Source organism: Cryptomeria japonica, chromosome 7 (assembly GCF_030272615.1).
Source record: "Cryptomeria japonica chromosome 7, Sugi_1.0, whole genome shotgun sequence".
NCBI lineage: Eukaryota > Viridiplantae > Streptophyta > Pinopsida > Cupressales > Cupressaceae > Cryptomeria > Cryptomeria japonica.
The window spans coordinates 815,382,927-815,409,509 of NC_081411.1; the positions used below are offsets into that span (position 1 = coordinate 815,382,927).

Consider the following 26,583-nt stretch of genomic DNA (forward strand, 5'->3'; position numbering starts at 1 on the left):
TCCGCCTGTAGCCATAGTTATCTCCAGGTTCATATAGGAAACGACGCCAAAATGTTTAGTTCTTACGGTGAGGTTGGTAAACTCACGGATAAACAGAGATATGCCACACGTACCAACAATTCATATAACAAGAACATTAACATATATTAAAGCATAAATAACAATTACAGAACAACTATGGCAAAATAATGATATCTTTATTGGATTCTCAAATATGCCAGTACAATACTAACTTGCCGAGGTTCCATCCATACATTATATAGACTCGACAGTTGACCAAGTTGCCAACCGTCACTAACTACCAACTACCCCGCGGGAACCTCTCGACAACTCATACATAACAAAACATAAAGCACCCAAACCAACTATAAACTAACATGTGTTATTGACCCCTAACAGTCCCCATTTGCAATAGGGCGATGTGTGAAAAGGTCACAACATCTAGCGCCAACCCGAATAAATGTTCCTAAACATTTCAAAGATAAAACCAATCTATACCTAGAAACTTTGGAAAATTCCTTCCATTCCATTAGATGACAATAAAACATACTCAAAAAGGAAGCGGAATCCCAAATTGGATCAAGACACTTATCTCGGATTACCCATGTGTGTGCAATTGAGTTAATTGCATCTCAAAGGAAGAGTACGACTTCGAGGATCCGTCATGGTGAGCTACGTCAGTATCTTAACTTCAAAAGAATCCTAGATAGAGCCTTGCTGCTAGCGAGCGTCCATAGCCCCGACAAGGTTATCGATGTAATCTCACGAATATTGCTCCACTGCCAATCGGGCATCCATAGCCCCGATGAAGTTATTCCTATGTTCCCAAAGCCAAGTAATTTGATACTTTTCATTTCATTTTCTCTTCTTTTGATTTTCTTTTCCTTCTTCGCATATTTTCTCACTTGGCTTGTAAACACTGAAGTACATATGGGTTTGAGAATCTCAATGACCCAGAGCAATTAATTAGTCGTGTAAAATCATAGGACATTGGCATCAAGACCCAATAAATGATCCCCTTCAAAGTCAAGTACGAGTTCTAACCAAATGATGAAGCTGAAAAAGAACAACCTTAGATTCAAAAGTACTTCATAAATAGTTATCCATAACATAGCTTAACATATCTCTAATTTGGCATTTCAAAGTTCATACTAGTTCCATCTAGCTGAATTTCTCCACTTGTGAAAATAAATGACCAAATGTCCACTTCAAGAAAACTAAAAAGGAGATGAGGGTTTAGAAGTTTTAATCTATTCCTCAGAATTCAAGAGACGATATTTGACTAGGTGAACCTAATAACAACACTTTGCTTCACCATGCTAGGACAGCTACATAAAGTGGGTGCAATCTTCAAGGGATGTGCTTATGATTTTCACGTCATGAATAACTACCATCAAATTGAACAATATTCATCCAGACAAAAGTTAAGCATCCACAAAGTAAGCTTAGACTAACTTTACACAATGAACAAAAATCATTTCTTCATCAAAAGTATGAGCAGAAGATTCACCATAAATCAATACTTATCATATCTTGCATTCATCTAACATACGTGAAATAAAATCTAAACTATAATGAGGGATAAGAACCATGTAAACTCCAAAATAAGAGAAGTAATCACCATCAATATGAATAATGCATTACTTATTACTTTAGTAGTCGTAAACAACAATTTACTTATCTCAACATGTTTTGCAACATGCTCCCATGATTTACAAATGGGGTGAGTTCAATTTATAGGCTCCCCAATTACAATTCAATGGCCAAGATTTATTTCAAATCAACGGCCGAGATTAAAAAAACCCTAATTAGGGTTTGTTACAACTAACTACCTCTCGACCAATGAGAAAGTTACATTTGGGGACACTTGTCCATCTTGCTAAATATAAGCCAATAATAAAATAGAAGGTTGTTGCATTGTGCAGTGTGCCTTCTAGAAGCCTCTGTGGATAAGTCAGGTTCATTGAACCTAGACGTGTTGACTTGGAACAATCTAATTGGTTGGAAGATGACGAGGCACCGCCTCAACGTGTTGGATGTCCTCCTTGAATTCTCCAATTTGTGTCAAGAAATTGTTTAAGTATGGAAATTTGTTTGGAAAACTCTTCTTGCCACCATCTGATTCTGGTTGGGAGTTTATCTTTAATTCTTCAGGAGATGTAATCCTTCAAGAAGTTGCTTTGATTGCCTCAATAGGTCTGGGATTGTAAATGAAATCCTCCAAGAAGTCTAGAATTTCTTTCTATATTTTCGCCAAGTCTAAAGACTTTCTTTTCTTGATGCCTTGAAATTCCTCCAAGTGCCTTGAATTTGGAGAAGAATTCCCCTATGCCTTCGCCACAATGGAGGAAATTGGAACTTTCTCTGTGAAGTATTTCCCATACTTAGCCAAATTTTGGCCATCTCTATGCTCGGATGAACTCCCGCCTCAGCTATCATCTATGATCTGCAAAACCAAAAGAAATTAAGTTAAGATTCTAACTTTGAGTGTAAATTTTGAAAGTTTGATGGCAGAGTGTGCTCTGATTTCCCAATTTCTCAACACTTTTGTTGAGACATGGACCAGCTAGGACTCGAACCTAGGACCTTCCATATGCTACTGGAGTGCTCTACCACTGAGCTACTGGCCCCTCTTGGACCAGTCTATCATCGGTTCGGGTGTGGCTTATTTCCAACACCAACACCCCCCTTTAAGCCACACCTCTCATGTGCTTGGGGCTCCTAGCCTGGACCTGGCTTTGATACCATGTTGAGACATGGACCAGCTAGGACTCAAACCTAGGACCTTCCATATGTTGTTGGAGTGCTCTACCACTGAGCTACTAGCCCCTCTTGGACCAGTCCATCATCGGTCCAGGTGTGGCTTACTTCCAACACCAACAACCTTTAGCTTTGAACAAGCTGCGAACACTTGGAAATTTTTGGAAAACCCTGAAAACTCAATCTGATTTGAAGGTTTTGGGACTGAAAATGAACAATTTAGTCCAAAATTTTAAATTTATGAAATGAAAATCAAAATCAGATTTGGATATTTGGAAAATGACTGAAAAATAAACGAAGTTGTGAAAACCAAATCCATTTTCCATAAGAACTTCATCAAGACTTGAAAATCAGATTGAAAATTTGCATAAGAAATGGATTTGAGAGAATGCTGCTTGGTCTGGAAATCTTCACTCTATCTCAGAAAATTTCAAATCTGCTCTTGAAATGTCTTTGAAATGCTCTTGAAAACCTTTGAAATCCTCTTGAAATCTGTACAAAAACTCTCAAAACTTGTTGAAAACTCTTGAAACCTGCCAAGAAAAACTCTTAAAATTCTCCTTAAGTTCAAACTTTCATCTTGAATGAATGAATGGCTATTTGTATAAACTCTTAAGCAGTTCAAATTTTCCAATTAGAGACACAACTAGTCATTCCAAATTCGAATTAGTTTTGTTTCCAAATTTGCTTCAGTCTTTGAATGCGCAAAAGAAAGTTACCATTTTCATTTTCAGTTGAGTTCAACTTTGGGAAAGTTATAATTTCAAATTTCAGTTCAATAAGAAAGTTTCCAATCTGAGTTTGAGTTCATGAATCGAACTCCATCTTTGTTTCTCTAATTTTAAAGACTTTCTAAAAACTATTTTCTTTCCCCTAGTTTGAACTTAGGAAGATTTTTTTTGACAGCAAGGCAAATTTTGTCAATCTTTCCATATTCAAATTTCTTCCCTTAGCAAACGATTTTAGTATATTTCCTTGGGCAGACTTGGAGAGATTCATTCCATGTCGCAAGTGATTTTCTCTTTCATGAGGACGGACTTTGTAAGATTCTTTCCCATCTTTCACAAGGAGGGCGGAGTTTAGAGGCTTTGCTTCCTAGGTAAGTCGGAGTCCATGGAATCCTTTCCATATGTGGGCGAACTTGACAAAGGTTGTTCACATCTTGCTTGTCATCTCTTTAACCTTTAGGCTGACTTTGTAGATTGTATTCCACACAAGGGCGGACTTAAAGTGATTCATTCAAAACCCTCTTATGCAGGGCGGACTTCATCTCTACCTTTCTCCAGCACACGTCTTTCTTAAGCGGACTTCACCATGTTATTTCCCAATTAAGGCGGACTTCATCAAACTCTTTCCACATGAAGGGCAGACTTGGGCAAACTCACGCAAGTTAGTCCTTCACCCTAGGCGGACTTTGCTTAACCTTTTCCTTAGCATATGCATCCCTACACGAACTTTGTAAAAGACTTTCCTCGTGCAAGGGCGGACTTGGAGGAACATCTTCTCCATTGAAACCAGAAATGAAATCCTTCATACTTTATCCAATTTTACTCCAATAACCTTGAAATTTTGAAATCAATCATCATTATGCCCTTGAATCCTTTCGAACTCCACAAATTTAGGAACTTGACTTTCAAATCAAATTTGAATTTTGAACAAGATTTTCAATCATTTTCACCAAAATTTTGAGTCAGAAGTGCAAACCCTAGATCCCCTTTCCAAAAAATAGAAAAAGCAAGATTCCCTAAAAAATAGGAAAAACTTTCTAAAAATAGCCACCCCGTGGATCGTGCTCAAAATGCAAAAAACGAAACTTCCTAAAAAATAGGAAAAAGAAGAAAAAGAAAACTTTACAAAAATAGAAAGTTGTCCAAAATGACCCAAAGTAATTGTGTTTTTCGTCCTTCAAACTCCTTAAGCACATTGAGGGTGTCAAGACTCTGTTCTAACCATGATTTCCTCAACTGACTCTAACTCCTCATTGCAAAAGGACTAGCGATTCGCAGTAGCGACGCCAAGGAAAAACCCTAGAAAGCAAAAACAAGGGGGTCCCCATTTGCAATGGAGCGATGTGTGAAAAGGTCACAAAAGGACCTAGCCTGTGTTGATTTTAAGGTAGTACTCATGAACCATAGGCAAACATCAGATTTGTTGCCTTCCCAACCATAGACGATAAGCTCTTATCGTCACCCTCGAGCACGCTACAAAAATTTCTCACCATCAATTGATCTGCTTGTACATGAATTCGATCTGCATAATTATGATCGAACTTGCTGTCTGATCTATGTTCCAAAGAGGGAAGACCACGTCCATATATATCCGTCGAAAGGAGATATCCAAGAGTCAGCTCTCATCAAGGAGGCACGACCTTCATGAAGCATCACATGCCTTCAAATGAGGGGTGGCGGACTTTAACCAAAAGTCGGCCCCTTTGAAACAAATCCGATAAGTCAAACTCGATAATGTATGTTTAATCATTAAACCTGATAATGCATATGTGACTTAATAAAGATATTAAAGGATTAATATAAGTTGATAGATCATCAAATGTGTAAGGCCAATAGGCCATTCACACATTTGATCTTGCTGAGTCGGCCTGTAGGATTTCTACCGACGCTATATCATCAACACTCCCTCTTAGCTAGGGAGGAATCCTTCTTAATCTCTACAAGTCACATCACCTCATCGTGATCACTAACATAATGACTACACTCATGTGAATGAAAGAAGCTTATCACCTCATTGTGATAGCATATCACCTAATCATGATGTTTGACCACAATGCCTACTCTCAGAGGGTGAATACACACAAATGCTAAGTCATGAAGTCTCCCACATCACAACCACCATACCTACTCGTAGAGGGTGGATCCACCATACCTACTCGCAGAGGGTGGAACAAGGGCTGGAACCTCAAACTTCTCTCACAGAGCAGAATGCACAACAAGGGTTGAAACCTCAAACTTCTCTCACGAAGAAGAATGCACAACAAGGGCTGATACCTCAAACTTCTTTATGCACAAGGGTCGATATCTCAAACTTCTCTCATAGAGAAGAATGCACAACAAGGGCCGATACCTCAAACTTCCCTCACAGAGAAGAATGCACAACAAGGGCTGATACCTCAAACTTCTCTCACAGAGAAGAATGCACAACAAGGGCTGAAACCTCAAACTTCTCTCACAAGGGCTGAAACCTCAAACTTCTCTCACAAGGGCTGATACCTCAAACTTCTCTCACAGAGAAGAATGCAGAACAAGGGTTGAAACCTCAAACTTCTCTCATAGAGAAGAATGCACAACAAGGGTTGACACCTCAAACTTCTCTCAAAGACAAAAATGCATTAACCAAATCTTCATGATGACGTGGCTCCCTCTGAAGCTGAAATGTCAGGCTCCCTCTGAAGCTGAAATGTTAGGCTCCCTTTGAAGCTGAAAAACAAGCTCCCTTTGAAGCAAATATCAACCTTTTGATCTCTTCGTCCAAGGTTACATCTGACAATATGTCAGACTCCCTCCGAATGTTGATCCTTCCTCTGTGAAGAAATGCAAGCAATCTTCCTTCCTTGAATAGAGATTCGTCAGTGCCTAAACCTTGGGTAGAGGGACCGCCAAGGAAAAGCATAATTCTGGCAGCAGTGCTAGGCACACAAGCCCCAACTAGCCCCGCGACCATGCTGAGAGCAGTGTTAGTGCAACATGCAGCTCTTGCATCCGTCTGTGCCGCCCATGGATCCTTCTGTAACTCTTCCAAAACTAAATTCAAAGTGAATTCATACTAAGAAGCCCGTAACAAGAATCGGGCGATGCTCTGAGCAGAGAGGTCGTCCTTGACATTGATTACATCGTCAGCAAACTTGCAGATAGCATCAAGCGTTCTATCAATCTGTTGCCACAAATTAGGATTGGGAGCAATACTAGACATACTGAGCCAATAATGCCCGACCATGCGGCCCTCGTCTGGATTGGCAATCGAACCAGCCTCAAGCTCTTCCAAGGCCTTAAAAGCGCTTTGAAACTTGGGTTCCATTGCCTCCACGAATTCATCTGTAAACCCCATTCGGCTGACATCGACATACAATCCGAGCTCCTTGTGTTGATAAAGCCAATCCAAGTATCGATTCCATAGGGCTGTAGGCTCCGTCTCTAACCCTTTCTTCTTCAAAGAATTTGTATCGAGCACAGAAACCTCTCCAACCACAGCAGCCCGAGTTGGAGTCACAAGCCGGCATCTTTCAACGCTGACAATGTCGAGCTTTGAAATCTTGGGCGAAACCCTGTGACTAGGCAACAGGCAACTTTTTGCACAGGTTCTTGTCTACGTTTCCCCATGGAACTTTAGACGCAAAATATTTTGGGCCATCATACTTGTTCTCGAGGCCTGGGGAGACTCGATCCCCTGATTGCCAACTAATTTGTTTAGACACCTGACCAACGCCACTATGAAGGGCGGAGGTCAGCGAGTGTAATCGTTGCATTATCCTCTATAGTCACCTTTCGATCTGGAAGAGATCTTAAATCTGCAATTGTTTGTGATTAAATTTCCCTTGAGAGCACAGGATCTACCTTCAAGTGGTTAATAGAGTGTAATCGCTGCATTATCCTCTATAGTCACCTTTCGATCTGGAAGAGATCTTAAATCTGCAATTGTTTGTGATTAAATTTCCCTTGAGAGCACAGGATCTACCTTCAAGCGGTTAGGCTCTATAGAAGGAACCTACTCTGATACCATGTTGATTTTAAGGTAGTGCTCGTTAACCACAGGCAAACATCAGATATGTTGCCTTCCCAACCATAGACGATAAGCTCTTATCATCACCCCCAAGCATGCTACATAAATTTCTCACCATCAATTAATCTGCTTGTACATGAATTCGATCTGCCTGATTATGATCGAACTTGCTATCTGATCTATGTTCCAAAGAGGGAAGACCACGTCCATATATATCTGTCGAAAGGAGATATCCAAGAGTTGGCTCTCATCAAGGAGGCACGACCTTCATGAAGCATCACATGCCTTCAAATGAGGGGTGGCGGACTTTAACCAAAACTCGGCCCCTTTGAAACAAATCCGATAAGTCAAACTCGATAATGTATGTTTAATCATTAAACCTAATAATGCATATGTGACTTAATAAAGATATTAAAGGATTAATATAAGTTGATAGATTCATCAAATGTGTAAAGCCAATAGGCCATTCACACATTTGATCTTGCTGAGTCGGCCTGTAGGATTTCTACCGACGCTATATCATCAACAGCCTGGACTTAGGGTGCTCCTGCACCAATTTGCAATGGGGCGATGTGTGAAAACGTCACAAGTACATAAATAAAACATGAGCAAATATTGACAACAGCCACAGTGAGTTACGAGATTATCAACTTCTTCCTAGAGACAAGCATGGCAAGCTACAGAGATTCCAAGAGACCGAGTTTTTCAATAAAGGCAAAGTATCATTTTCATATGGAGTAGTTGCCAAGTGTTGGGATGCAGAGCTTGAACGTGGACACTACCATTGTTGAATTTAAGGCACATCGATGATATATTATTGATGACGGTGCTTAGTGATCTCATATGAAGGCAGCGATAATATAAGAAGATTCTGATATTGACTGCAGCGCATCTATTATTAGAGTCGAGCAATGTGTAAAGAAAGAACAACAAACATATAAAGACAACGACAATATAGTTTGAAGAATGTGATAACCCCTACGGTATCGCAAGATGTAAAATCACTTGCGGGGTTAAGGATATTGTAAAGGAATAAATTGAAATAAATAATCTAAAGGAAATATATTTAATTTATTTAATAAAGGAAAAGTTATTTAAATAGTTAAATGGGAAGGTATTTAAATATATTCTTGATATGTAATATTGAATATATTTAAAAGAAATGTATATATTAAAATAAAAAAAGAGAGGAAATTATATTCTTTTGAAATGTAATTAATATTTAATATATTAAATGCAATTAATATTTAATATATTAAAAAGAAATAATATATTATGCAATTAATAATTAAAAGGAAATATTATATAAAATACAATTAAACACTTATATTTTATATATTAATATTTAAAGGGGGGGAACATGGTATCTCGAACCGGCTGGGTACGTCCGCACGAATTGGTGCGTAGGTAACCGCAGCCTAGGCTACGGTTACCTCCGCACCCCTTCATGCAGAAGGGTGCCCGTGGGGACACAACCCCTCACAAGCTATAAGGAGGCTGCGGTCGAATGAGGAGGAGAAGGCAGCGCACGGTAGGGAAAAGGAAGGAGGTCAGAAGACAGCAAGGTAAGAGTCCTGTCCCAAATTAAATTAAAGGTATAATATATGAAGGCTTTTATTATTACTAATATTAATAGGTAGTATAAGGGTTAAGGCTCATTAATATTAGTTAGTATTAATTAATGAACAATGGGTAATGGGTAAGGTCCATTAATAGGTAATGTTCATGGGGGTCTAGTGAATATTTATACACATCATAAGGTATAGTATGCACTAGTCATAAAATAGGGATAAAATGTAATCTTGTAAATGTTATATACATAAGTTGCATATCAAGAGGGATTATGAATATAAGGTATTTTAAGAAACATATTGCAATGTGAAGGATGGAAAATCATGTTGATGCATATATATATATATATATAAATTAATTAAAGAATGCATTAAGAATTCATGTTAACATAAAGAATCGTTTATGAACTGAAACTATTATGCACATGTATGGCTTGGTTGACTAACTCAACCAAGGAGAGAAGGGTCTGGTCTATTCCCCTTGAGGACTTGGATAATGAAGGCATCACCCAAGACAAGGAAAGGCAAGGGTCTTCCTTGGCTGGCTTGGGTGTAAGAGGTTATACCCAAGACAGGACTCAAAGGTCGAACCGATCCCCTCTAAGGACTTGGATGATGAAGGCATCACCCAAGGCAAGAAAAGGCAAGGGTCTTCCTTGGAGGGCTTGGGTGTAAGAGGTTACACCCAAGACAGGATTCGAATTCATCTTCGATTTCCTGGAGGGCTTGGGACCAAGGGGTTCCAAGAAGGTGAGCCTCACGGCCACCTAAGGGCATACTTACGTAGGGCATTGTATCCTTTTATTAGATAGGAATTATGATTATGTTAATTGAGCATTGAAGTCAGATTGCCATTTGAAGTACTTATATACATATATATATATATATATATATATGTTTGTTATGTTCTAACAATCTGTTTTGCAGGTTAATGATCTCTAACTAGTAGGGACATTACAGTGGTATCAGAGCATAATCCTGCCATCCTATGGGAAACATTCCTTGCTTATGATCACATATCAAAGGAAGAAAGGAGCAAAAGCAATGGCTGATCAACTAGCCAAACAGTTCCAGACCTTCATGGAGCAAACCAATGAGAAATTTGAAAGAATGAGCCAATTAATCCTCCAAAGTACCAACAGCAACAATAGAGATATGTCAAACCCTAGAAGAGAGACACACTCTAATCATGCTGACAACGAATGATCGCCTCAGAGTTCTAGGCAAACAATTCCCAAATTTCTCCCTAGGGAAGAACATGTGAGGGAGGAGGAGGAACTGGCAATACTTGGGGTGGAAGAAATCGCCCAAATTTATGCTAGGTTGGAACCAGAAGTTCAGAGGGTGGTGTCCTTCAGGGATTTCTGTGAGTCCAAGACTAATGAGAGTAGAAGGAAGAAACCAATGAGTAACGACCTCAAAGCTAAAATTAACAAAATGTCCCTGCCCTGTTTTGATGGGGCAGGGAAGGATGTGGCCCAAGCTTGGGTACAAAAATTAGACACCTACCTATCATACAGTCCAATGACCGAAGGAGATGCTATAAAATTTGCCATATTACATTTAACCGGCAATGCCCATAATTGGTGGCATAACAGTCTCATTACCCTAGGACACAAAAACGTCTCCACCTACAATGAGTTTACCTAAAGGCTCATCAGCCGATTCGACCAGAAAGATTCCGAATGGTACTTCCAAGAGCTAACACACCTTAAGCAAGTAGGGACCATTGAAGATTATGTAGATAAATTCCAAAACTTGTCAGTAATGGTCCCCGACCTATCCCAGAAAAGGCTTACCTACATGTTCTTAGAAGGGTTGAAGGACCCCATTAAGAATTTTGTTAAACCCCTAGAACCACAAAACTTAGGAGAAGCCATTAAGAAAACCAGGATGGTCGAATTTAATGCCCCCAAGAATACCTCAACCAAGACCCCACACAGGAACGAGGGACCCCAGAGAGACCGCCGGGAAAAACCTTGCCACTTGTGCAAAAAACCTTGGAGCTTTAATCACCAATGCAAGGAAAGAGACGAGCTCATGGAGAAAGGGTTATGCTTCAAATGCAAGGCCCCATGGGTGAGAGGCCATGATTGTAAAAGAGGATAGTTAAATAACACAGAAGAAGTACAAGATGAGGAAAGACCTTATAAAAGAACCAGATTTGAAAACAATACACCTAGTACCTTGGCAGTAATCACTCAAGGAAGTGAGAATAGATGTTTCAGACTCAAAGGGACTATCAAAGGGCAGAAGGTAATTGCATTAGTGGACACCGGAGCCTCCCATGACTTCATTAGCAAACATTTAGCAGCAAAGAGACGATTAAAGACCCAAGAATTTGAAGGATTTGAAGTGATCATGGGCAACGGAGTCCTGGACAGGTGCACTCAAATTATACCCCAACTGGAAGTCACCCTGGGGGGACATACCATTACAAGGAACTTCTTTGTGGTAATCCTAGAGAATGATATCATTTTGGGAATGCCATGGACAAATTCATTAGGAAGGTTTACCATGGATAGTCCAAATCGAGAGATATGCTTCCAGCATGAAGGAAGGGAGATAACATTGAAGGGAATTCCCAACGGCTCTCCAAAAATAGTATCATGCAACAAAATGGAGAAAATCCTTAGACACGATCAAGGAGAGTGGGTTGCCCAATGTATGATCTTGGACAAATCTCCAACCGAAGGCCAGGTCATTCAAAAGGATATACAACCTATCCTTAGAAGACACAAAAAGGTCTTCAAGGACATTCCCCCGAGATTACCCCCAAAAAGGGGATTTGAGCATTCCATTGAATTAGAGGAAGGAGCAAAGCCTGTCATTACCACTCCTTACCGCCACCCACACAAGTTTAAAGAGGAGATTGAAAAAACCATAAAGGAATTATTAGAAATGGGACGCATCCAACCAAGCAGCAACTCTTTTGCTTCATCGGTAGTATTGGTTAAGAAGAAAGACGGAACTATGAGAATGTGCATAGATTACCGGGCCTTGAATAAAAAGACTATAAAAAACAGGTACCCTATCTCGAGGATTGATGAACTAATGGATGAACTCCATGGAGCAAAATACTTCTCTAAAATCGATCTAAGGTCAGGATATCATCAGATTAGAATGAGGGAAGAGGATTTTCCCAAAACAGCATTCAGATGTCACTATGGACATTTCGAGTTTTTGGTCATGCCGTTTGGTCTCACTAATGCTCCAGCCACCTTTCAGTCATGTATGAATCATACGTTCAGGCAACAGTTGAGGAAATTTCTTTTAATATTCTTTGACGACATACTCATTTACAGCAAAACATGGGAAGAACACCTCCTGCACATCAAAGAGGTATTAAACATTTTGGAGTCTAAATCATTATATGCTAAAGCCTCCAAATGTGAATTTGGGATGAAAGAAATCATTTACCTGGGACACAAAATTAGTGAAGCAGGAGTAAGTGTAGATGAAGAGAAGATCAAAGCCATCAAGGAATGGCTCACCCCTAGAACCTTAACACATTTAAGGGGATTTGTGGGACTATGCAGCTACTATAGACGCTTTGTAAAAGGGTTCTCCAAAATTGCAGCACCCCTTCCTGATCTAACAAAGAAAGGGGCTTTTGCATGGAATGACCAGGCCCAACAGGCCTTCGAACAACTCAAAATAACTATGAGCACTTGTCTAGTATTAGCCATTCCCGACCTCTCTACACCGTTTGAACTACAATGTGATGCATCAAGGGAGGGAATTGGGGCCGTACTTATGCAAAAGAAACACCCCATGGCTTTTGAGAGTCGTAAACTTTCCGTAGCAGAAAGACTCTATTCTATCTATGACAAAGAAATGCTAGCCATAATGCACGCCTTGGCCAAGTTTCACCAATACCTTGTCTGTGGAAGGTTTGGTGTGAAAACTGATCATAACAGCCTACGCTTCTTCCTGAGCCAGAAGGACCTTAATGATAGACAACAAAAATGGGTGAGCAAAATACAAGCCTACGACTTTGATATAGAATATGTGAAAGGAGTGAATAATGGGGCAGCAGATGCACTATCCCGACGGGTTCATCTTAACGTCATCACCAGTATCTCAAAGGACTGGAAGGAAGAAATCCTTAATGAATATAACTAAGATCCACAAACAAAGGAAATCTTGGCAGGAAATCTTCCAAACGAAGATTTTAAAGTTAAAGGAAATCTCATCTTGTATAAAGGAAGGATATACTTGAGTCCTCAAACCAGATTCAAAGGCAAAATTCTCAAAGAATTTCATGATAACCCCTTAGCAGGACACTCGGGGTACTACAAAACTTATAAACACGTTAGGGAACGATATGCATGGAAAGACTAGAAAAAGGATATCCAAAAATATGTACAAGAGTGCCTAACATGTCAGCACAATAAAGCTGAACTCACCCACCCCGTTGGGTTACTTCAGCCACTGCCTATTCCTAATCAAAAGTGGGAGAGTATTTCTATGGATTTCATAACTGGGTTGCCAAAGACACAAGGGAAGGATAGCATTTTTGTAGTGGTAGACACACTCATGAAATATGCCCATTTTCTTGCAGTATCCACGGAATACAAGGCCTACCAAATAGCAGATTTATTCTTCAAGGAAATTTTCAAACTCCACGAACTCCCTCTAAATATTGTCAGTGACAGAGACAACAAGTTTATTAGCCAATTTTGGCAGGAACTCTTCAGAATGGCAGGAACAAACTTGACCCCTAGTACCAGTTACCATCCTCAAACCGATGGGCAAACTGAAATAGTAAACAAATGGATAGAGGGCTACCTAAGGAACTATGTTACAGGGCAACAGACTGCTTGGGTTAAGTGGTTACACTTAGGAGAACATTGCTACAACACGACACACCACATGTCAATAAGGATGAGTCCTTTCCAAGCCTTGTACGGTTACGAAGCCACGGGCTTTGGGGAACTAATAACCCAAGAGAGCAAAGTACCAAAAGCACCAGACTTTGTGCAACAGAGTAGGGACATCATGAAGACCTTGAAGGAGAATTTACATCAAGCTCAAAACCAACAAAAGATCTATGCTGACAAGAAATGCATAGAACGGTCATTTGAGGTCGGAGATTTGGTGTTTCTAAGATTGCAACCCTATAAGCAAACATCCCTCAAAAAGAATTGGACTGAAAAATTGAAACCCCGATTCTATGGACCCTACAAGGTAATTTGGAGGATCGAAGAAGTAGCTTATGAGATTGAGCTTCCCAAGAGCAGTAAAATACATAATGTGTTCCATGTTTTCCGACTTAAGAAAGTTCTCGGACAACACATGGTTCCTTGCAGCGAACTACCCCCTCTAGATGATGAAGGGAAACTTGCATTGTACCCAGAGGTCATTCTAGATACATGGAAAAGAGAACTCAGGAACCGGACCATTACCGAACACCTGATAAAATGGAGGAATCTCCCAGATGAGGATGCCACTTGGGAAAGGGAGGAAGATCTAAAGGTGCTTGAGGACAAGCAAAATTGAGACGGAGGGACTGTGAGAACCCCTACGGTATCGCAAGATGTAAAATCACTTGCGGGGTTAAGGATATTGTAAAGGAATAAATTGAAATAAATAATCTAGAGGAAATATATTTAATTTATTTAATAAAGGGAAAGTTATTTAAATAGTTAAATGGGAAGGTATTTAAATACATTCTTGATATGTAATATCGAATATATTTAAAAGAAATGTATATATTAAAATAAAAAAAGAGAGGAAATTATATTCTTTTGAAATGTAATTAATATTTAATATATTAAATGCAATTAATATTCAATATATTAAAAAGAAATAATATATTATGCAATTAATAATTAAAAGGAAATATTATATAAAATACAATTAAACACTTATATTTTATATATTAATATTTAAAGGGGGGGAACGTGGTATCCTGAACGGGCTGGGTACCTCCGCACGAAGTGGTGCGTAGGTAACCGCAGCCTAGGCTACGGTTACCTCCGCACCCCTTCATGCGGAAGGGTGCCCGTGGGGACACAACCTCTCACAAGCTATAAGGAGGCTGCGGTCAAATGAGGAGAAGGCAGCGCACGCTAGGGAAAAGGAAGGAGGTCAGCGGACAGCAAGGCAAGAGTCCTGTCCCAAATTAAATTAAAGGTATAATATATGAAGGATTTTATTATTACTAATATTAATAGGTAGTATAAGGGTTAAGGCTCATTAATATTAGTTAGTATTAATTAATGAACAATGGGTAATGGGTAAGGCCCATTAATAGGTAGTGTTCATGGGGGTCTAGTGAATATTTATACGCATCATAAGGTATAGTATGCACTAGTCATAAAATAGGGATAAAATGTAATCTTGTAAATGTTATATACATAAGTTGCATATCAAGAGGTATTATGAATATAAGGTATTTTAAGAAACATATTGCAATGTGAAGGATGGAAAATCATGTTGATGCATATATATATATATATATATATAAATTAATTAAAGAATGCATTAAGATTTCATGTTAACATAAAGAATCGTTTATGAACTGAAACTATTATGCAAATGTATAGCTTGGTTGACTAACTCAACCAAGGAGAGAAGGGTCTGGTCTCTTCCGCTTGAGGACTTGGATGATGAAGGCATCACCCAAGACAAGGAAAGGCAAGGGTCTTCCTTGGCTAGCTTGGGTGTAAGAAGTTATACCCAAGACAGGACTCAAAGGTCGGACCGATCCCCTCTAAGGACTTGGATGATGAAGGCATCACCCAAGGCAAGGAAAGGCAAGCGTCTTCCTTGGAGGGCTTGGGTGTAAGAGGTTACACCCAAGACAGGATTCGAATTCATCTTCGATTTCCTGGAGGGCTTGGGACCAAGGGGTTCCAAGAAGGTGAGCCTCACGGCCACCTAAGGACATACTTACGTATGGCATTGTATCCTTTTTTTAGATAGGAATTATGATTATGTTAATTGAGTATTGAAGTCAGATTGCCATTTGGAGTACTTATATACATTTATATATATGTTTGTTATGTTCTAACAATCTGTTTTGCAGGTTAATGATCTCTAACTAGTAGGGACATTACAAAGAATGAAGAAGGCAGCGATCGTGGTCAAGTGATTAAATTATTTATATTGGTCGATTTCATCAGAAACACACAACAATGATCTTGCGGCAATAACATAAAGAAGCGATTTGATAATTACCATTAGCAGATCAAGTATTGATGTTAATGGTGGAAACGCAAGCAATGATTGAGGAAAAGATATTACAGTCGATGTGAAAGCCATTAAGCACAAGATTTGAAATTAGTTGACTATTCTTGTGAAGAAAAGTTAGAGGTCTCATACAAAGGAATGTAGAATAAAAGAATCACGATCGACCTTATTGGTCGAGTTTCTAAGCAGTCAAGTGTTCTTTGTGAATAATCAAGGGACCATAATAACAGAGACGTGACGGATATAAACACAGAGATCACGTATCAAAGGCAGCAGTACAATCAAGGAAATCAATATACATTCCAAGAGGATCCACGTAACAACACAAGTCTAACTAACAACTTGTTAAAAAAAAATTATGTTACTAAAAATAAATAAAATGAAGTGATGCAATTTGTTTGAAGGCTTAATGTCTCTTCTCAAGAGACATCTATTGCAATAAGACATGTCTATTCAAAAGAGACATATATATAAAGAATATTATAATTACGAATGAAGTGTGGAGTGTGTACGTGAGAAAGAAAAAAAAGAAACATATCACATATACACCAGCATATGAGGAGAAGACCTTAAGAGTATATGAATTTGTTTTTGTGTGAAGGAAACATAAGGCAGACTTATGTAGAATATAATAGAAGACCCGTGAAGCTTATTGGATAAGTCTTTTTAAGAGTTTATGAGCAGACTTTATGAAGGTTTTAATGAGCACATTTTTTTGAAGATTATATGAGCAGATTTATGGATAGTTTTTGAGCAGACTTATATTGTGGTTTAAGCAGATTTACATGGCATATTTGAGCAAATGTACACAGCAGATTTGAGAGGACGTGCAGATTAATGAGTGTATAAGTTAAAAGGTCTAATAAGCATATGCACCAAGTATATCAATGTTAAAGGAAGATTACTGATTTAATAAAGCAAAGAATACAGAAGATTATTGCAGATTTGTGAAGATTTGTATTGGCAGATTTATAAAGAGATTGTTGGGCAGATATATGAACTTATTTCATGCAGATTTTAAAAAATGTTCAAAGGGAAACATCTAGCAGATTTATGGAACTAGTTATGATGGTTGAGTTATAGTAGATTAAAGAAGAAGATTATATCAGATTGAAGAAGAGAGTTTGCGGAAGAAAAAGTCATCCATCATCTATTGCAGAAGCAACACATTGAAGGTAGAATTGTACTTTGGAGGTTGGTACTTCCTACAGAAGAGATTGGTGTCTCTTGCTATGTTGGTATTCAGAAGTGGGAGTTGGTGCTTCCATTGGGTTGGTGCCTACATACATTGCAAAAGAAAAACAATATGAAAGCATTAATTTGCCATGGTTTTCTCCCGTAAGGGTTTCCACATATATATGTTGTGTTTTATTGTGTTCATAGTAGTTAGATCTCATGTGAATAATAATACACAATGAATATGTTTATGAGATAAGTTATATGTTTGTGATTAAAGTTCAAGAAGTAAAAGTTTGTTAATATACTGATTCAACCCCCCGCCCCCCCCTCTCAGTATATTCTTGTGCTCAACCCGGAGTACTAAAGGAAGCACATGAAGGCCTTGTTGGACCAAATACCACATCCCAAAAAGTTTTGTTGGCAGGTTTGTGTGGCAAACAATACACCATAGACGCCCAAGAGTGGGTGGTGGGATCTGATACATGCCAAAGAGTTGGGAAACCTCTAAAAAGAGACTACATGCCATTGTTCCCATCACAACCACATAAAATTTTCAAGAGGTGGAGACTAGATATCATCAGTCCACTCAAGGTCAGTTAGTTACATAGATGCAGATATATTGTGGTAGCCACAGAATGCTTGACAAAATGGGCAAAGGCAAGAGCATTTCCAGACAACACGACAACTGGTACAGTGAGGTTCATTTATGAATAAATTGTCAGCCGATACAGCATTCCCATTCAAATTACCAGCGATCAAGGAGGACATTTAGTGAATCACATCATTAGCATAATGGTGAAGAAGTTACGAATCTTTCATAAGTTACCAAGCTCGTACTATCCAAGAGCTAACAGTCAAGTAGAGTCGACGAACAAAGTACTGGTCTCGGTCATTCATAAGTTGTGCAGCATTGAAGAAGCGGACTAGGAGGAGAATCTGCCAATCGTACTATGGACATCACGTACAAGGTAAGACAGGACACACTATTTCAACTGATGTGCGGCCAAGAAGCAATAGTCCTCACTAAGTACATGGTCTTGATTCTAAGAATTGTTGTGGAGAACTAACTTGGCGATATGAAAAGTTTAAGGGAATGACTCTTCAAATTGAATAAGCCCAACGGACAAAGGGTGCTTTCTCATTGGGCAACTAAAACTATCCAAAACAAAGGAAGTACTAGCACGACAAGCACCTTCAAAGAATGACTTTCAAGTCGAGAAAGTTAGTTTTAAAATATAGCAAGCATAACAAAATTAATCTAGAAAATTCAAAGTGAGGTTGCTTGGTCCCTTTTAAAATCCAAGAGTATGTAATATTGGAGCTATCAAGTTGGAGAACTTGGATGACACTTTGTTGAAAGATAGTGTTAAAGGCTCAAAACTAAAACCATACAAAGAAAGAACAAAGATTCCAATTTTCGTTAATATGGTGGGCTACACAGAAGAACTTGTTGACCAACCAAGACTAATAATAGAGGAGCAACCAACTGCTCAGGGGATCAAAGGAATTGTAATACCAACAAGAAAACCATGTTCAATCAATTGTATCATTGGGCCACTGGCTACACAAATAAGATACTACGAAAACTCCTGGATAATGCATGCTCCCTATTCAGGGAGGAGCATTGGATATGTAAGCTTTGAAATGGATGAACATATTGATAAAAGAGGAAGCGAGAAGGAAGGAGTATGGCTCGAGTCTATAGAAGAAGAGGGAGAAGGCCCGAAACCACGAACTATACTAATGGCAGAATCTTTATGATTGTAGAGAGGTCATTAGAGAATAAGGATGTGGTTGAGCATACAAAGCAAAAGGGGATACGCCACCACTACTAACCTTTACAAGAAGGCTTTCGCAAGCCATTCACAACTCAGCTAGTAACTCGAGCCCCACAATACAAGGAGACATTGTTACCTAGTACCAATGTGCAAGAAGGTTTTTGGATGGCCATCAAAAGCTAGAAAGAGGTATGACATCTTCACCAACGGTTGACAAAAAAATTTATTTAGAATACGTGTATTTGTGAAAACGAATGTTATAAATGATCATGCTACTCATCTCTAGAAGCACGATAAAGAAATCAAGGGAAAAATTATACAAGGTCAAAAGAGAAAATTAGGAGGTGGGATGCAAAATAAATAAAAAAAGCAAAAAGTGATGGAAAAATATATCAAGGCTGAAACATATAAAAAAACTGAAGACAAAAAAAAAAGATGGGGTGTATTAAATTATTAAAATATTGCCCCTTAAAATATATAAAAAAGGCCAAAGAATTATTGTGCATGAAAAACGAAAGGAAATAAAGTATGAAGTACAAAAAATTTATTACTATAGAGTACAAACAAAATGCAAAAGGGGAATCACAAAAAGGACATCACCAAAAAGAAATAATAAAAAAATTTCTTATATAGCTCAAAGGCATAAGAGTCCTCATTGAATTGCCCATTATTACATTTGCACAACCCTTCCAAAAACAAAGCATGGAATTTTGCTTCAATTGTATGGCCTTTCATCATATGGCAGCACACATGATCTAGTACAACACTTTCTCAACCCTCAACGTGGGACAAGCTAACTCACATAACGGCAATTTCCTTCGATCATACGACCTCTCTCTTTTTGCATCATACATCCAAAGCAATTCATGAAAATTACCATACAACTTTGGTTGAGTTTCTTTGGCAGCACATGGCTCTCCTCACTCATACAAATAATAGGTATCACCATACGACGACATCATCCTTGGCCTAAACCTCATCCTTGGTGGCTCAACACAGTACGAAAATTGGCAAACTTCTTCCACACCATACAACCCTTGCTAGTATGGCCTCTCATTGACCTTGGCCATATGGCCATCACTTAGGCAATCTTACACAATACAACAACTGTCTTCTATTAGTGTATGGCCCTGCTCTCCACAATTGAGTGCTTACACCATACGACATTTCCTAGCACAAATTGGATATTCTAGCAGCGTGCACTTCATAATACGGCCTGACAATTTCGCTGGCAAGTATTTCACTGTACAACATGAGGTATTATTTCCCTACCATTTCCAACTACATAACTATCATTGTAAGGTATGGCACTTCGAAATTCTTAGACCAAGAGGTGTATGGCATCTCCAACCTTTCTCCAATTCATGGCCTCTCAAAGTTACAAGAATCCTCACACTATCTAGCAATTATCAAATCCGTTTTCCTACAAGGTATCAGGTATGTAAATTTAATTGTGCATCCCCGACAATATGTTTTTTGCAAGCAACGGCCGCCAACAATAGTAAGGGGAAGAAAATAGGGCAACGTTACAAGCCCCACACTACTTCAGGGAAGCCTAGTAAAGGAAAATATGATGACACTTCAGTAGACACAATGACATGGGAAAGCCTAACAAGCAGCAAGTGCAAAACATGGTGGTAGAATAATCCCAATAGCCATATTCTGAGCATGCATAAGTGGATAAAATTACACAAATTCCCTTCTACAACTCTCGGGAGTTCAAGCCATATCTCAAAGTGATGGTAGCCAGTTACAATCGGAAGCTCATTAGTCTGTAGTAGATTACAAAGGATGCCAAGTGACAATCTCATTTTGGCCAGGAGATTTTACAAGGGCATTTGGAAACCTTCCACAAGAGTGTCGATATGTAAACCAATCAAAAAAATGACTCCCCAACACAAAGAGGCCTCTATTCGAAGAATCTATAGGTCTAACCTCACATAGTAGGAACGTGACAGTTTATGGAATGCGAGGAATAGGGGATTAAGAAAAAAAATTGTCTATTGCAAAATGGACATGTATTCTAGACCCGTGGTGCAGGAGCACCTAAAACATGTTCAAATTTTGATGTAAGGGGTCAAATAGGTAGGGTCTATGCATAAGAAAGTCATTTTGTGATGTAATAAGGTCTTAAAAGACCATTTATCATGTTTTTAGGGTAATTTGGTTTCAAATTGGCAAAGTATGTAAAATGTTGTAAAATATGTCAAGAAATTGTCAAGTTGTCAAAAAATGAAAAGTTGTTGAATGTTAAGCATATGAAAGGTCAAGGGTTGTTATTAGGTAGTTGAGCAGTTGGAAGGTGGAAAAAACAATTGGAAAGCTTTGTAACATGGTTAAATATGCCTGGTGTGGTCATTTGGAAGAGAGAACAGTATGGAGTGATGAAATGAATAAGAAACCTCATTTTTTCTTTGTTTTTTCTCAGAATTTTTCTGCTCTTTTGTTCACTACAGCCTGTACAGACGTGATGAGGGTCTGAATCTTATATGGTTGGAAAGATAATTGAACTACATAACTTTTTCAATCTTACCAGGTCAAAATAAAAGGTTGTTTAAGTTTGTCTAATAGTCGAATCTTTCCAGTTACACAGTTCAGAAACTAGGTTTTTCCAATGTAGCAATCCATTTTTTAGGATTATGCTCTGAAAAAACCCTATCCAATTTTGACATATGTTGTATAAAGCCCAAATGGGTATCTAAAAATGGTTTTATGTTTCTAATATGAGCCCTGTACTGAAAATTATGCCTAAAAAACCCCTTTTACTGTACTTTTTAGACCTAGGCTATGTAAAATCAGTCCAAATTTGAGTCAAACGTTCCAAAGGTGTTGTATGATCAGATTGAATATGTGTTGTGTCTCCCAGAAGGGCATTAAAAAAACATTTCCCTTTGATGGATACCAAGAGTGTGATTAAAGATATGTCAAATTTTGTCTCTGTATTGTTGATTTTAGGCAATCAGATGTTAATCTAATTACTAAATTATAATCAGACTGAGAATAAGAAGAAATAACAATAAAGCACACAAGACAAGACACAAATACCCTGGGAAAACCTCCCTCTTGGAGGAAAAACCCAGCATCAAAGATTCAGATCAGTTCCTTTATTTATAAGCAGATTACATGAACAGTATATATCAGATTACTTATCTGATTGTAGTGCCAATCTAGGGCAGATTAAACCAAGTATATGCAGCTGTAATATATCTTTAGAGATAGCAGAATATCGACACCACTTGGAGAAGGAGATTGCTGAAGTATAGGACACCACCTTGCCCAGCAAGCTGTCCAATGGATTCGCTCAATGATCGGATAGACTTGCAGCAGTATGAAGACTTGGATCGCTTCCTTTCCTTCCAAGTTCGCTGACTGAATTTTCATAAGGCTAACGACACTTGATGAAGATGATGCATTGTGTTTGAAGTGTGAAATGAATCTTGTTCATATACAAGATTCATGTTCAAGTTTTCCAAGTCGGCTTTAACAAAATTGCCGCTATTTTACATATTTTAGTTTTGCCCTTTCAGCGCCCAATTTGGAGCCTACATAAATTGCAAGTTATACCACGTTTTATTTTGGGCCCAGCCCTATTAGACATGTAATCGCTTAACCTTATTACAATATGATTAATATTTTAATTGCCACAAGGCAACATTAAAATATAATCCGAACTAGCTATCCATTTCAACATGTATAGGGCTACTAGAAACTAGGACAGGTTATGTGGAAATTATGACAGTTCGAGAAATCAGTGTTTGTGGGAGTTGCTAAGGTGTTGAAATGTTGTGTTTGTGTGATCTAAGGTGTTCCTAGCATTGGTTGAGTCTTGTGAACATTAAAGCCTTATTCGCTACTTGTAATCTATAAGGCAAGGTGTCCTTGTGAAGGGAAAGTATGGAGTTTGGGAAGTGTCATGGTGATGGGGTGTTTTGAAACAAACCTAATGAGAATCCTTATTCCTTCTGAGACATTCAAGTGTCAAGAAGGTTGTCATGAAAGAAGAAGTGTTCTACATGGTTACATGATTGAGTCTTTGAGCCCCTTGTTGTGAAATATGCCTACTTAGTATTCATATGCTTACATAGTTGTGAAATTTGAACCCTACCTACTACATCAACCTGATAAAATGCAGGCTCACCAGTGCCAATTAGGCATCATATGTGGCTATCTGGATAATTGACTTTATGATTGGATTGAGTGTTGGCAAGGTGTATAGCTTGGGGGGTTTTTTGCCAAAGAAAATTCAAAAGTTCCTATCACATCATTGTCTTGTTTTTTGATGCCCTTCATAGACCCGCCAACAAGTGGGGGAAGTTTCAACCAGTGTCCCATCTTGACCTTTCATGGCCCATGACATTTTTTTGGACAACACTGGATATGCAAGCACCTAGAGATGAAACAACACAACCAAGGAGGGAGAAACAGAAACAAAGGGACAACAACAAGGGCGACAATATTGAGGACTATGAGCCCATAAAGTTATCATCATCCACCTTGGCTACTACACCAAGTGATGAGGTATCGCTCGTTGTTGATGCTCAATCTTTGCAAAGGAATGAGATTGAAGCTATTTCGTTGCCATCATTGTCACTACCAACTATGTTGCTATCATTGGTTACCTTGCCATCGACATTGCCAATGATACCTACCACATTACCAACACCACCAACCACACTCCCAATGCAACCAACTGCATTGCTTACCACTGAGGTCACTTTGCCTAAAGATACTAGGTTTCCTAGTGACACTACTATGGCAAAGTTGGAGAGCTAAATTGACCAATGGCTAGAATAGCTTGGGATCCTAGTGGAGGCTCCAGCCTTTCCCTCATCTCAAGGGCTTATGGTTGAGGGACTTGACTGCCAGGAGGATTCCATCGTGGTTGTTGAGAGTGCCCCACCTAGTTCCACATAGGTACCTTTGCCTAGGGTAGAGAATCTATAGCAAACTATGCCACAACCAATATTGGCAACTCAAGAGTTGCCCAGGCCAATATATTACCCACGACTAATCCATCTAAAAATGACGAGGAATCAAGCAAGAATGGACCAAAAGGAAAAATCATAGAGATTGGCAGTCCAGGTGAGGAGGACCTAATCGAGATTGGTAGGCTAGATGAGGAGGACCCAATCAGCACAATGCAGAGGTATCTCCAGGATCTCCAATCCAAGGTCGTCGTGATGAAAGAGGTTGGGGATCTCTCCAAGAGACTAGGCATTGGACACTCTTCGTTGGTAGCTAACAAAGCACAACACATCTTGGTATTTATGCAAATGGAGTGTGAAGGAGAATTCGCAAGAAGCTTCACAACTCAAGGATGGCAAAGAGTCTTAAAGAAAAAAGCAATGAATCTCAATCATCACTTGATTTAGACAACCAACTTAAGGTAGAAAATAGGATTAAAGCAAAAATGAGGTCTATTTTGGGCTACTTTTAGGGGTTTTTTAGAGGATGAGGCTTAAGGTGCTTTAAATCAATTATTTTATTATCATTTGAGCCTTGACAACTGCTTTTGCAAGCCTATAAATGTGTCTTGAACACATTGTAAAAAAATAGGGATAGTTGATGTTGAGCCATGCTACAAATATTGTCAAACAAGTTATTGGAGTTCAATGAAAGTCAATGAGTGTTGGTAGAAGCCACATTCATACTGCTGAAGCCATTATTCAATAATCATTCATCCCGTGTTTGTAATTCCATCAAGTAGATTGAATTGAATAACTTTGTCAAACTTTGTGTCGATGCTTGTTATTTAACAAAGTACTAACTTCACATTTTTCTTTAGTAGTTTATCTTCAAGAATTGTGTGACATTTGTTCATTTAATCATTTATTGTGTCGATACTACTCTATTGGTCACTGGTTTAGCCAAATCTTTGTTTGCAACTAAATATAGGTCTCTGGTTTAACCAATATAAAGCTATATTTATTCATGTTTGAGTTGTTAGTCCTCCGTAAATCTGAAAATCTTGCTGTAGTCTTGACTCTTGATTATTGACAATCTAATGCTACATTCAGAGCACATAGTCAGTCAAATATTTACATATAATGCAAAACCTCAAGGACTAATTTGTACAGCGTGCATATTTGTAAATTCTAATAGTTTTAGGTTTAGTTAGGTCTCAAGGAGCTTCACCCTATAGTTTGAAGAATGGTTTTATTGGAAACACTATTCTATTCTTGTATTGTCACAAAAGTGAAACATTATAATGCTAGTGTAAATGCAATAGAGCTGATACTAACCATCCAATTAGTTCTGCCTGAAGCATTTTTGAGGGAGTCTTGATGTTGCACTATTAGTATTATCAATTTCAATAACTATGACTTCTCAACTCACCATTTCATACAACCCACATCATAAAAATGTATACCAAGATCCAAGTGCGTAACATGCTATGGAATTCACATTTGACCTAGTCACTACAGCCACAATCCAATTAATATTACTAGGTTCTTATCACTGTTTCTACTCTAAAAAAGGCCCACACTTTTACCACTATCACCTGTATCAGAAAAAGAAAGATAGATCCCTTTAAACTTTTAAAGGATTCACAAAATTATTTAAATCAAATCATTATTATGAATAGAACACATTATTTATACCCATAAAAATTTAAATTTATCAACCTGTATATTTTCTAAGGAGCCCCTACACTTGCCAAGCTAGTGAAAAGTGTCATGGCTAACCAATGAGATAAAGAAAAACAATTACATATAAATTCAAGGGACTAGCCATCATTTGGACTAGCATTCTACAATTCTGGGAATTAAGTTTCTGCACTGGAACTGCTACTGATCTGTAATAGAGAGGAAACTAGGGACTTTAACTGTATTTTTCAAGCAACTGATGTCACCATAGGGTAGGACAACAGAAAACTTAAAAAGTGTTTCTCTTACATCAGCAAATAGCTAGCTATCTTAAAAAATTAGGATAGGCAACTAGCTTTAATACTAAAAACACTCATCTAATGTTCAATAATAACTGTTATAAATTCTGCTATATGTATAAATAAATGTGTATTGTTTTCAGATATCTTTCCATCAGAATATTATTTTCCAAGTGCAAAGACTTATTTTGCGGGTTTCGGGTTTCTCTCTAGACATTCCAGTGATACATTCTCTGTCCTCAGACCTGTAGAAATATACACTATTTTTGCTATGTCATGGTTTTTCGTCCTAGGTTCCAAAATGGTTTGGAACACTTGATGTGTAAGATATAAACATCAATTGACCTGTCCCTCGGAAAGTGAATTGACCCTCATGTTTCATGTGCCACATGCATTTCCATCATCAGCTTGCATTTTCCACTTCTAACACACTCGAATATGGATCATAATATGGAGATTATAAATGCGAATCTACTGATGG

The 26,583-nt window shown here is 38.4% G+C and overlaps 1 protein-coding gene and 1 non-coding gene across 4 annotated transcripts in view; both read right to left on the reverse strand.

The window, feature by feature from the left end:
* Window positions 1–26,583, reverse strand: part of LOC131066542 (uncharacterized) — a 148,367-nt gene that overhangs the window by 6,901 nt on the left and 114,883 nt on the right. The gene's annotated exons all lie outside the window — the stretch shown is intronic.
* On the reverse strand, window positions 2,559–2,630 carry TRNAA-AGC (transfer RNA alanine (anticodon AGC)). The gene has a single exon. It is a non-coding gene; the product is annotated as a tRNA-Ala (tRNA).